Source organism: Electrophorus electricus, chromosome 8 (genome assembly GCF_013358815.1).
Source record: "Electrophorus electricus isolate fEleEle1 chromosome 8, fEleEle1.pri, whole genome shotgun sequence".
NCBI lineage: Eukaryota > Metazoa > Chordata > Actinopteri > Gymnotiformes > Gymnotidae > Electrophorus > Electrophorus electricus.
In genome coordinates, this window is record NC_049542.1 from 250,615 (window position 1) to 264,109 (window position 13,495).

The 13,495-nt window shown below is 43.2% G+C and overlaps 1 long non-coding RNA gene and 1 pseudogene across 1 annotated transcript; one reads left to right on the forward strand and one right to left on the reverse strand.

Moving 5' to 3' along the window:
- Positions 1-726: 726 nt before the first annotated feature.
- Positions 727-1,743, reverse strand: LOC113582956. The gene is made up of 3 exons (XR_003411205.1): positions 1,655-1,743; positions 892-963; positions 727-783 (listed from the first exon to the last, which is right to left on the reverse strand). It is a non-coding gene; the product is annotated as an uncharacterized LOC113582956 (long non-coding RNA).
- Positions 1,744-8,278: 6,535 nt separating this feature from the next.
- LOC113582935 lies at positions 8,279-10,708 on the forward strand (annotated as a pseudogene).
- Positions 10,709-13,495: the final 2,787 nt, after the last annotated feature.

Sequence of the window (13,495 nt, forward strand, 5' to 3'; positions counted from 1 at the left end):
ATTCAGCTCACAGATTCAGTTCTGGCAGATTCAGTTCTCATAGATTCAACTCTAACAGATTCAATTCTGACAGATTCAGTTCTCACAGATTCAGCTCTCATAGATTCAGTTCTGACAGATTCAGTTCTCATTGATTCAGCTCTCATAGATTTAGTTCACAGATTCAATTCTAATAGATTCAGTTCTCATTGATTCAGCTCTCATAGATTCAGTTCTCAATGCCCACAAGCATTTTTTTCTTTTTTCTCTCTTTGTAGGTTTTCTCCATTTTTTCTTTTTTTTTTGTCCCTGCAAACCTCTTCCTGCATGCGCCTCTGAAAGGGCTCTGGCTGTTTGGAGGTTAGAGGTCAGAGAGCACTGTTACAGAAGGTCACAAATTGGTGTCGGTGAACATGGTGTGCTCTTTTCTCACGGTGCTAAAGCCCTTAATGGTGTCCACAAACTCCTCGTCAAACTGAAGGAGACGAAGAGGTGAGAAAAAGGAAAAGTATTAGACAAACAGAAGACGTAAGGAGAAATTAGAGTCAAACAAGTTTATTTTCCTAAGCCCTTATTGGATGTGTGTTTGGGGCTCACCATGCCACTGTCGTGAGCTTGAAAATATGGATCCCACACCACATCCTCTCCCTCCCCCTCCTTCCTGTCTATCAGCTGGCTCACACTCCTCCTCAGGTGACTCTGGGAGGGGCCATGTGCAGTCATGTGGCCTGTTGACACAGTAACTATCCCCACCTCACCCGCAGATAAACTGCGGCCTTCCAGAATTTTGGTGTTGGTCACTTCCTGAGAGACAAACACGTCACAAACATCTGACATGCTAGCAGAATATGGGAAGTTTGGGGAGATTTCTATTAAAAAGTTCTGTATGAAATTCAGGTAGGTGTGTCTCACCTCCACGTGCATAGTGAAGCCTTTCAGTGTGACGCTACTGGGTGAGCTGGTTGTGTCTGGCACTGTATCAAACTGTAAGATAAACTCCTAAAGTAAATTAATGCACAAGTGGGGAAATCGCAGTACATCTTTTCTCCACCAGAGGGCGGGTGTCTACCAGTGCACAAGACAGCCTAAACGTTTTACTAATGAACTATAAGCAAAAGTTATTGTGAGATCATGTCAATTCTCTTGTTTGCCCTCCTATAGCTGTAGCACTGGAATTGAACTCCTATAATATAAATTAAAACCCCTTTTGAATCCAAAACAGCTAAAGGCAAAAGCAGTGTTATCTGTGTTAAATCAGTGACTTACATAAATTACAGATGATATGTTGGTGATTCAGAAAATTCAGAAAGTAGTGCATGATGTTTTATTTGTTGTGGTTTTAATAAAACTGATGAATGTCTCATGATGTGATGTTCATTCTCAGTTAGGTAAATTAAAAGTAAAAAATATTTTCTAAAGCTTGAGAGGGTATTTATTTCACTAATAAATACAACAATAACAACAGCAACAAAACCCTGAGCACAGTTATTACTGATGTAAACTAAATGAGTGTGTGTGTGTGTGTGTGTGTGTGTGTGTGTGTGTGAGTGTGTGTGTGTGTGTGTGTGTGTGTGTGTGAGTGTGTGTGTTTGAGTGTGCGTGTGTGAGTGTGTGTGTGTGTGTGCGTGTGTGTGTGTGTGTGTGTGTGTGTGTGTGTGAGGGAGCCGTCACTGACCAGGTAGGAGTTGCTGGGTGGATACGTGACCTTGGGGCTCCGGCGTTGCAGGGGGAGTGGCACAAGGGGTGGTCTCTCACGGGTGGAAGGGTGCCGGCTCAGGGCCTTGTGAAGGACCACGCCCAGGAAGATGGCCAGCAGGAACAGAGCTACGGCAGCCATCACCACCATGAACCACAGCTGCAGGTACACCGGGGTGCCGTCTGAGTCAGCCTTGCTGCTGCCCCCTGCTGGAGAGACCAGCAGCAGCTCTGAGGAGCACAGAGAGCACAAACACTGGAAGTGTCTTACCCACCCCATAACAGCCATAACCTGCCCTTACCAACCATCACCTGCTCCAACCTTATACCCACCCATCATACCCTGCACATGAGTAGCAGTGGCTGAGGAGGAGTGTCTCTGGTCCCTAGCTGTGCCTCCAGAGACAGAGTAATAGACCATGAGGACAGGTGAAGGAGGTGACAGGTGAGGCAGAGGACAGGTGAGGGAGGTGACAGGTGAGGGAGAGGACAGGTGAGGGAGGTGACAGGTGAGGGAGAGGACAGGTGAGGGAGGTGACAGGTGAGGCAGAGGACAGGTGAGGGAGGTGACAGGTGAGGGATGGGACAGGTGAGGGAGAGGACAGGTGAAGGAGGTGACAGGTGAGGGAGGGGACAGGTGAGGGAGAGGACAGGTGAGGGAGGTGACAGGTGAGGGAGGGGACAGGTGGGGGAGAGGACAGGTGAGGGAGGTGACAGGTGAGGGAGAGGACAGGTGAGGGAGGTGACAGGTGAGGGAGGTGACAAGTGGGGGAGAGGACAGGTGAGGGAGGGGACAGGTGAGGGAGAGGACAGGTGAGGGAGGGGACAGGTGAGGGAGATGACAGGTGAGGGAGGGGACAGGTGAGGGAGATGACAGGTGAGGGAGGGGACAGGTGAAGGAGGGGACAGGTGAGGGAGATGGCAGGTGAGGGAGGGGACAGGTGAGGGAGGTGACAGGTGAGGGAAGGGACAGGTGAAGGAGGGGACAGGTGAGGGAGGGGACAGGTGAAGGAGGGGACAGGTGAGGGAGAGGACAGGTGAAGGACAAGGGCTGGAGAGGCCTTGGCACTAAATCAGACTAAACTTGCGGTAGGTCACCTGGTAAGGAAGATAGAGCACACGGTGCTGGAAACACCAAGGTCAAGGTCAAGGTCATGGGGTCAGTTTCTGGGGACTGCATGAGTCTGAGATTCTCACTTTTCCATCTTTGTTCTGTGTACTGGTGGGGTTTCTCATCTTTCTCATCAACTATGCTCAAAATTACTAACTCGCCGACTTGTCTTTACAAGCATTGTCACTGAATTATTCATAAATATGATAAGTAACCACATTTTTAAAATATTTTTATTCAGAGCTTAAAGGTGTGTTTCTTCAAACAATAACTGGCAGTTCTCTTCAGTTATGGAATAAGTGAACGTCCTACGCATGTGTAATGTATGCTCCATACAACCAAAGTAAAACTTGGAGAATAAACTACTCTTAAAATATTAAAAGAAAAAATCCTGTTTATTGTTGATGCTAAATATACTTTTGTGTGTTGTATTACCTAAGCAGGTGTGTGTACATTTATTTAAAATTTACAACATTTAGCAGACGCTCTTATCCAGAGGGACTTACAAAAGTGTTTTGTCATTTCCTCATAGAATACTCCTAGTACAGTAGAGTAGGTTAGAGTCCACGATACCACTGAACTAGAAATACAGGGATCAATGTGATCAATACTGATCAATCCTGATGCATAGAATTGTGAAACACATATAAGATCCATAACAGAAAATGATAAGTGAAAAAAACAACAAATACTACAGTTTGTTAGTCAACAATACCCTACAATAAGTACTAGAGTTTCAGCTACTCGACATAGGAGTAGGATCAGTGATCATTTGTTTTGATTGATTATTGATTTAAGACCAGAATGCATAACATAAATTCTAGCTACTGAAATAATACAAATTACAATACTGATTCTGGAGCTGTGTGTTGAGGCTGTTAGTGCTGACGGACCCGGGTGAGCACTGCTTGACTTTACCCGGCTTAAAAGACCACAGTTCTCTGGTTTCACACTGAAGAAGGTGAGGGGGCATAGTGGCTCTGAGGGGGTTCTGGAGGGTGGAGGAGCTCTGGAGGGTGGGGTAGGGAGCTCTGAGGGGGGTTCTGGGGGTGGAGGAGCTCTGGAGAGAGAGCTCTATCTTTCATAGTGATGTCATCACAAAGCATGCAGCCCTTTGTAACAAAACTCTCTCTGACCCACCCCACCACTTATAAGATACACCCTGAGTATGTGTACTTAAGAACTTATGTGCTATGTTATATGTTTTAAAACAAGGTGTTAATCTTCAACGCACTGTGTCTACAGTGGCATGGCCATGGAATATACTCCGACTGAAACACACGGGAAAGGTGAAGTTTAGGAAAGCTAATAAGGCAACCAGCCTGTCACACTCGGATATGGCCCTGGCCAAAAATTCCACAACAATTCAGATGCTAAAAGGTGACTAACTAGGAACACACAACAAGTGAGAAAAATAGGAGGAGAGAAAAAGCAACGCAGAGAGAGAGAGAGAGAGAGAGAGAGAGAGAGAGAGAGAGAGAGAGAGAGAGAGAGAGAGAGAGAGAGAGAGAGAGAGAGATGGAACTCACCAGTAGAGGCGTCCGTGGTTCTTGCTCTGAGGCGGGTGTAGAGACCCCCGCGTGTGGTATGAAGTGTGCTGTCTGAGAGAGAGAGAGATAGAGAGAGAGAACCTTCTACAGCATCAATATTTCACTACCACTCATGCTCCCTTGGGACACCAATCATGGGAGAGACATCCACAAACCACCCCTAACCCCTAAGCCTAACCCTAGTCAAACAAACAGCACTCTACATTCACAGAACCAGCCTGTCCACTGTAACTGAAGGTAAAGCGGTAGACAGGTGAATGTGTCCTCTCACCAGCGGTCCTTCACCTGCGTCACCATAGTAACGGGGGGGGGGGGGGTGTCAGTTTACCTGTGAGGTGCTGTAGCCAGCTCGTAATGATATATGCCAGTCAGCTTAAACACTCTCTCTCTCTCTCTCTCTCTCTCTCTCTCTCTCTCTCTCTCTCTCTCTCTCTCTCTCTCTCTCTCACGTAAACATTTATAATGTCTTTCTTATATTCACACACACATTGTTTTGTTTATAGTTTATTTACACACCTATTGACCCATTTATCAGTGTATCTTGCAATAGGAAGGGATCACTCTGCTTGCTGAATCTGTATGACTGTGAATGTATCGCTATGTTTATTGAATCTACACACTTACTGTACACAGACTTAACACAGACAGTGCTGCCAGATATAGTGGTACAGCTCAACTGTAAGCATGACAGAACAGACATGTTTAAATATTTGTGCATTCATGCACATCTAACTCAGACTGGGAGTTGGTACCAGTTCTGTGTGACTTCAACGTGTTTGGTTTGAGTTCTGGGGTCTACACGCTGGCCTGTGACCCTGGAGCTCCTGCTGGGTTTACACTGGAATTTACACTGTGGTGGTAGTGGTAAGGTACTGGACTAGTAATCAGAAGGTTGTCAGTTCAAGTCCCACCACTGTCAGGTTACCACTGTTGGGCCCCTGAACAAGACCTTTAACCCTCAATTACTCAAGATGTGTTCAGTCAGAATTGGAAGTTGCTTTGGATAAAAGTGTCGAGTGAAATGTACATGTGTGTCTGCCACTGGCTCAGAGAGAGAGGCTGTACTCCCAGGATGCTGTACAACTTCCCACAGACTGTAATGAGCTGAATGTTAATGTTAATGAGATGAGTGTTAATGTTAATGAGCTGGATATTAATGTTAATGAGCTGGATGTTAATGTTAACACTCATATCTGAGAAGGCGTGTTATTGTAGTGTAGAAGTTGTGAGGAACTTTGTTTAATCATTTGTGGTGAAATTTTCACCACCGTGGATTAGGAAAGCAAACGTGAATTAAGAAAACAAATTTGGATTAGGAAAATAAATTTGCGACAATGATCAGGAATGTTTTTTTAGCCTACAGGCGATTACATAAATCTTTCACCTTCGATATTGTGTCCTCTTCATCCGTAACGAAGAACGCAAACGTCGCGATGTCGCTCACGTGGGCTGCAGGCAGTGTCTGTCCGTTTTAACGGAACCGGGAGTGTTACAGGATAATTCTTATCCTGTAACTTATTCTTATCCTGTAACACGTAACATCCACTAAGAATGTTAATCAGCCGCTGCAACGTCCAGTCGTAACATTTTCAATGTCATTTTGATTTTACGGGGTCCTGTGCTGTGATTATTTACAGTAAAGTCATGTGATTTCCCTGCAACTTCTCAAGAGACGCAGTAGGTGGATCTTTCATTGTTTCTCCTCGTTTCCTCGCGTCTTAGCTAATTCCTTCGACTAAAGAAGGGAAAGACACGATGAATCAACGCTAACGGATTTATGATTGATTTATGACTGATTTATGATCGATTTATGAATGATTTATGATTGATGCTCATTTCTCAAATGGCACCGTGAACCGTGTGGTCCTCCACAGTTGGATGACATCAGCATGCAGACCTACAGCCAGAGGTGTAGTGCATAATTCTCGGAACCAAAAGAGCCAAGATCATGTCCCTTTTTCATTTTTATTAATATTTATTTTACAATGCAGTGACAAATTATTTCATACAGTGACATCCATTTTATCCAGCGACACACATTATTTCATACAGTGACATCCATTTTATCCAGTCACACACATACTGTAGGTTATCCAGTATGTAAAAACACTTCTGAATACAGCATGACTGTTGGCATGTAAAGCAATTGTTCAGTTCGTTACATTTCAGTGTTATAACCGTGGAAGTGAAACATCTGCACTGTATCTGGATCAGGTTTCTGTGTCCCACTCCCCTGAGTTCCAGTCCACAGGAAGGACACCAGTGCTTATATTCTCAAAGCTCTGCTTGGTTTTTGTGGAGTGTCAGAATAAATAGAATCACTGAGACCCAAGCAGAAGCTTTAAAAGAAACGAAACACAAAACCCAAACGTAGGTGACATGCCACAAGGCAGAGAAACGCAGGATTTATACGCGGATGCTACCGATGAAGGAAACAATGCAGAGGTGGACAGACTCAGAACGGGGACTGAGGTGATAAGGGTCAGAGCCAAGAAGATGAAAACAAAGCAGATGGAAGTGAACATCAATAAAAACAAGCAAAGGAAACACATGATGATAATGTGAAGGGGAGACTTCGACAAGGGGATGGCTACAGTTTTGCTTAAACCCCATTTTCTGTTTACCTGTAAAGGTTATGAAAAGCAGAATGTCCTTGAAAGAGCATAATTTCAAAATATTATTAGCTGCTCGGTAAGGTTAAGGAATATTCTGGAAGTTGTTTCCACCAGCTGCTGACTGGCACAGAACCCTTCGTGCTCCTTTTCTGCTTCTTGTCCTAGGAGCATTAATGTTAATGAGCTGGATGTTAATGTTAACACTCATATCTGAGAAGGCGTGTTATTGTAGTGTAGAAGTTGTGAGGAACTTTGTTTAATCATTTGTGGTGAAATTTTCACCACCGTGGATTAGGAAAGCAAACGTGAATTAAGAAAACAAATTTGGATTAGGAAAATAAATTTGCGACAATGATCAGGAATGTTTTTTTAGCCTACAGGCGATTACATAAATCTTTCACCTTCGATATTGTGTCCTCTTCATCCGTAACGAAGAACGCAAACGTCGCGATGTCGCTCACGTGAGCTGCAGGCAGTGTCTGTCCGTTTTAACGGAACCTGTAACTTATTCTTATCCTGTAACACGTAACATCCACTAAGAATGTTAATCAGCCGCTGCAACGTCCAGTCGTAACATTTTCAATGTCATTTTGATTTTACGGGGTCCTGTGCTGTGATTATTTACAGTAAAGTCATGTGATTTCCCTGCAACTTCTCAAGAGACGCAGTAGGTGGATCTTTCATTGTTTCTCCTCGTTTCCTCGCGTCTTAGCTAATTCCTTCGACTAAAGAAGGGAAAGACACGATGAATCAACGCTAACGGATTTATGATTGATTTATGACTGATTTATGATCGATTTATGAATGATTTATGATTGATGCTCATTTCTCAAATGGCACCGTGAACCGTGTGGTCCTCCACAGTTGGATGACATCAGCATGCAGACCTACAGCCAGAGGTGTAGTGCATAATTCTCGGAACCAAAAGAGCCAAGATCATGTCCCTTTTTCATTTTTATTAATATTTATTTTACAATGCAGTAACAAATTATTTCATACAGTGACATCCATTTTATCCAGTCACACACATACTGTAGGTTATCCAGTATGTAAAAACACTTCTGAATACAGCATGACTGTTGGCATGTAAAGCAATTGTTCAGTTCGTTACATTTCAGTGTTATAACCGTGGAAGTGAAACATCTGCACTGTATCTGGATCAGGTTTCTGTGTCCCACTCCCCTGAGTTCCAGTCCACAGGAAGGACACCAGTGCTTATATTCTCAAAGCTCTGCTTGGTTTTTGTGGAGTGTCAGAATAAATAGAATCACTGAGACCCAAGCAGAAGCTTTAAAAGAAACGAAACACAAAACCCAAACGTAGGTGACATGCCACAAGGCAGAGAAACGCAGGATTTATACGCGGATGCTACCGATGAAGGAAACAATGCAGCGGTGGACAGACACAGAACGGGGACTGAGGTGATAAGGGTCAGAGCCAAGAAGATGAAAACAAAGCAGATGGAAGTGAACATCAATAAAAACAAGCAAAGGAAACACATGATGATAATGTGAAGGGGAGACTTCGACAAGGGGATGGCTACAGTTTTGCTTAAACCCCATTTTCTGTTTACCTGTAAAGGTTATGAAAAGCAGAATGTCCTTGAAAGAGCATAATTTCAAAATATTATTAGCTGCTCGGAAAGGTTAAGGAATATTCTGGAGGTTGTTTCCACCAGCTGCTGACTGCACAGAACCCTTCGTGCTCCTTTTCTGCTTCTTGTCCTAGGACCTCCAGTACCGTCCCCCTCTGCTGCATTTGGGACACAAGCAGGTAGATGTTCCACCCAGTGCAGTGCTGGTCCTGGCTGTGAAAAGCTGTCTTCCTCCCCTACAGTTGCCTGCTTGTTTATATAATATATTTTGGCTTGAACATACTGTAAAGTAGATGGCATGAAATAGCTGAAGGGAAACTCATTATTGTGTAGAATTGCTTGTTTCGGAACTGAATGGTTTCTCCTTTTTCTTGTTTGTTTTGGGTTCCTGATAAGTTCTGACATGAATAGTGAACAGAAGTCAGTGACCATTGCAGCGATCAGAAGACATCTTTATCTGGGGATGTTGTATGATCTTTCATACATCTTTCATTCCAATGATTCTTTCATTCCAGGTAGGAGAATGATTTCCGCCTCTGACCAAAATGCCTTAATCACATCAACAAACAGACTTCTGTCTCTTTAGGGGACTACTTGTGGAGCAAGGACATCATTGACAAAAAAAGTTGTGACAGCAAGTCCAGAAACATTTTCCTGCATAACTTTATCTGACTCACTGCAAGAAAAAGCACAAGTCTTAAAAATAAACGCCTCTCTGAGTGTCAGTTATCTAGCTGGGTTAGTAGAGGTGAAAGGATCAGCCTGCTACCTGAACGACATGTCCTCCTGTACAAGTGAGTGTAGAGCAGCTCTCCAGTACAGTGTCATCACTAAATCTGAGCATCTTGCCTTGAATGGTTTGGGAAACGTGACCCCCAAGGATGTCAAAGAGTTGTGTGCCACCCACGTTATTGCACAAGTGGATTATGGTGCAGAAGCACTAATGGTGTTCAGCGAGAAGGTGTCAGATGAGAAAGACAAACTAAATGTTCAGGGAAACATACATGTGGTGCTCAGAAAGATCAGTTTGATCACTACTGACGGAAAGGTTAGAATGACAGATGAAGAGAAGGACAAAGTGAAGAATTTTACCTGCAGTTTCCATGGTGATTTTGAATTAGAAGAGAACCCTGTCATGTTTGAAAAAGCTATTAAAGTTTTTTAAAAATTCCCCAAACTCCTGGGAGATGGTAAAGAGGAAGTGGTACCCAAGAAAGTGTGGCTGATCCCTCTAACGCAGTTTCTCTCTTCAGCTCCAGAGCTGATTTGCGAAATCAGTGAATTCAACTGTATCCAAATTCAGCAGTTAATGACGCAGCTGCATTCAACACAGATGAGGTCGACGAGCTGCATGAAGACAGCAAGGCCATTGGAGCCACAGATATTACTAAAATAATAGAAACATTTAGAAAGGACTTCCTGAAATATACACTGGTGCTGAAGAAAAACCTCAGAGGTGTCCTCCCAGCCATCAGAAGAGGACAGGAAGAAGAAGAAAAGTTAGAAAACCTGTTAAAAGTTCATGAAGAATCATCCTTTGCATGCAATAAAGTGGACAACTGGCTAAGAGAAAAGGAGACAGAAATAAATGTAATCATATATTACATAACTGAAATTCAGTCAAACCAGATCTCACAACTTCAGGTTGTGGCTCCTGAGGACTTGAACAAAGTGCTGTTGGATCCTAAGTACACGTCAGTTCTGGCCTTTGTTTTCACCTCTTTTGGAGAAGATTGTCACTATCTAAGGTCCCTCAGTCTATGTCTGGGCTCTGAGAAGTTCACAAAAATGGAAAGTTTACCCAGCGATCCATGGATTTCAGGCAAAGACCAAAGTCTGCCTTGGTATAAATCTCCTGAAATCCTGAGCTATACGACAGTCTCTTAAATGGTTTTGTAACAAAGCTAAGAATGATTGTGACATTTTCACCATTTCAGAAATTCCAGCCATGGCAGGCATTTGTTTCTTATTTTTGATTTCACCCATTGCATCCCTTGCAACCGGCATCCTCAGATACGTCTCGAAGTCCAATGTCAAACCTTTACCCATCGTCAGCTACGTCCACTACCCTTATCGTGCAGGTGCCTCTGTGAGGTTATATGAAAATAGTCGCTTGTGTAGTGTAATTGCCAAAACCCTTTTGAGCCAGAGGTGGTTAGTGTCAGTGAACGCACCATAACCGTGAGACAGTCAACATGTGCAGAAATGATACTGCTGACAGTTTCATTCAGGGAAGTAACAGTTAGACACCAGTCAAAGGAGCAAAGGGTGATGTGGGCAAAAGGCAAAGAAATGCTGGAGATATCAAATCTGCAGCCCAATACCATGTATGAGATTAGGATTGATGACTGCCAACACGGCCTTATTAAGGTAAAGACAATTATTTTACATTTCTCATTTTCCTGATATTGGTGCCACCAGATTGTATAGTGGACAATGCCAGTGAGCAGTCATCCAGACTGCTGTACAACCAATCACAGACTTTGTATTGCAGGTCTTTACCATAGCAACCAGGCCAGCCGAAGCATAAGGCCCGCCGAGGGAAAGCAACAAAACACTGTCAAAGAAAATACAGATGACCTGAACTTGACCTGAACTTTGAGATGTGAAGATTATATTCTATTGCTATAATTTCTGTTCTAAATCCATGCACATTAATCCAGTTCTAATGCATGCACATTACACTCACTTTACTGGTAACAACTGATGATGGAGGAGAGATTCAGGTCTTAAGCGTCGACGGGTTGAATCAGGTCAGAGCAGGATGTGTGAGTAATGGAGGCTTTCCCTTTCTGTCACGGGGCTGGTTCTCAGGCCTCCGACATGGAGCACGGGACCAATGGACAATGAAATGACCCAGCTGTTCCTGATCTACTGGATTTGATACCTGAAGCTGGCTCAGTCAGAGCACTGGGTACCTTTGTGTGTAGGGCTTTCCAGAAGATGACATAGCAGAAGTCTAGGTACTGACAGGTTCTGTAGGTTGTTCTAGGTACCGATAGGGTCTGTAGGTTCTACAACTGAATAATTGCCACACAGCAGAAACTCTTGTCTGTTTTAATTTATTTAATTTGTTATCTTGGTTTATTGGAAAAAAATATACTTCTTAGTAGGGACCTGGTAAGACTTTTATTCTGAAACCGCTTCTACAAGAGCTTGTTTAAATCACCTGTTTTAGTAGGTGCTCACAGTTACTGTTTAACAAAATGTGTGTCATCATGACTGATGGAAAGTGAAGCGGCTTGGATGTCTACAAGTCATGGATTCATGCTTTTGTGTATAATCACTGTTGCTGTAATTGCCTATTATTTGGTCCACATTTAACATGAGCTAACAGTTTTGTATGCTAATTAAAGATCTCTAACAATAATACATTGACAAAACTGACAATGAATTGCCTAGAGCTCAGGCTTATGAGTTTATGGTGAGTTTATGGTACGCTGGACGGTCCTTGACCAAATATATCAGTTGTTTTATGTTCTGGCTTCTGACCTTTGCTGTGCTGTAGCCCTGACTGAGGTGTTTACACTGTTCTACCCGTCCCTCTCTGATGGTGGGGGTTTTGTTGCAGGGAAGGCTCACTTTCCTCCCTGCACACATCTCAGTGTTACAGGGGAGGTCACGTTCCTCCCTGCACAGATCTGCAGTCCTGTTCAGTTAGTATGAGGTTCTATAGATGGTTGTTCTATCTATGTGCACCAGTCACCCACTCTGCCCAGTCTGTTCTCTCTACAAGCTCGGAGAGCAGCCCCCTAATCGAGAGACCAGAGACATCTGTAGTCAGAGAAGCTCTAGGTGATTAGCAACAGAGGGAAGGTATTTGTTGGCCTGAGGTATGTGCGTGTGTGTGTGTGTGTGTGTGTGTGTGTGTGTGTGTGTGTGTGTGTGTGTGTGTGTGTGTGAGAGAGAGAGAGAGAGAGAGAGAGAGAGAGAGAGAGAGAGAGAGGAGAAGGGGTGGTGGTGCAGGCAGGGATGTTGTCGTGATTTCAACTAATCCAAAATCTTCAGTTATGACATTAAATACAACTGCAGGTCAGAGAGGCCAGTTCATTCTGCAGATAGAACACATAGATCTGAAGCAGGCACATGGAAAGTGCATGACTGAACACAGACAAAACAAAGCCATTTTAGAACAACAATAAGAATGTAAAAATTCAGCTAAACCATTATTCCTTTATATGTATGCACACATTAATTGTTTATGTTGTGTAATATATAATCACTATTAAAATTAGTAATATGGTTTTTAAATTAACTTAATCATTAGCCAAAAGACCAAAAATATGTTGGCGGTGACACAGACCCAATTCCCTGGGTTTTGGGGTCCATATCTGATACCTCTAGGCAAGGCAAGTATATTTGTATAGCAGTAAACTGCATCAATATGTTTCTAAAGTATCCTAGATCATTGGTATCATGGACTCTAACCTACCTAGGATATATTCTATGAGGAAATGACAACATTTTTGTAAGTCGCTCTGGATAAGGGTGTCTGCTAAATGCCGTAAATGTAAATATATTTGTATATATATTAAAACAACAATGAAACAGTCATAATCGATATACATTTTTGTACAAGATGTGAAGGTATTCAAAAGGAAGCAAGAAAGTTGCAGAGTGAAATCTCTTTGAATGAAGAGAACTTTGAATTTCATAGGACGGTGAGTCTCACTGAGAACAGCTGCACTACTGCCTTCTGCTAACCTGCTTTTGTGTTGGTTTACCACTTAAAGAATGAATTAAATTCCTTGTGTCAGGTTCAAAGCCAAAGGGAGACATGTTTGAGACAAAGATTGGACTGCATTGAGAAGTCAGCCTCCGGAAAGAAGCAGTTGGCCTTTCTTCTACTTTTCTTTGCCTTTGCTGTGGGTGTATTACACTTCTAGGCATCAGCACTGATCCCTGTATTTCAGCGGTATTCTTGTTCAATGGCATCGTGAACTCTGACCTA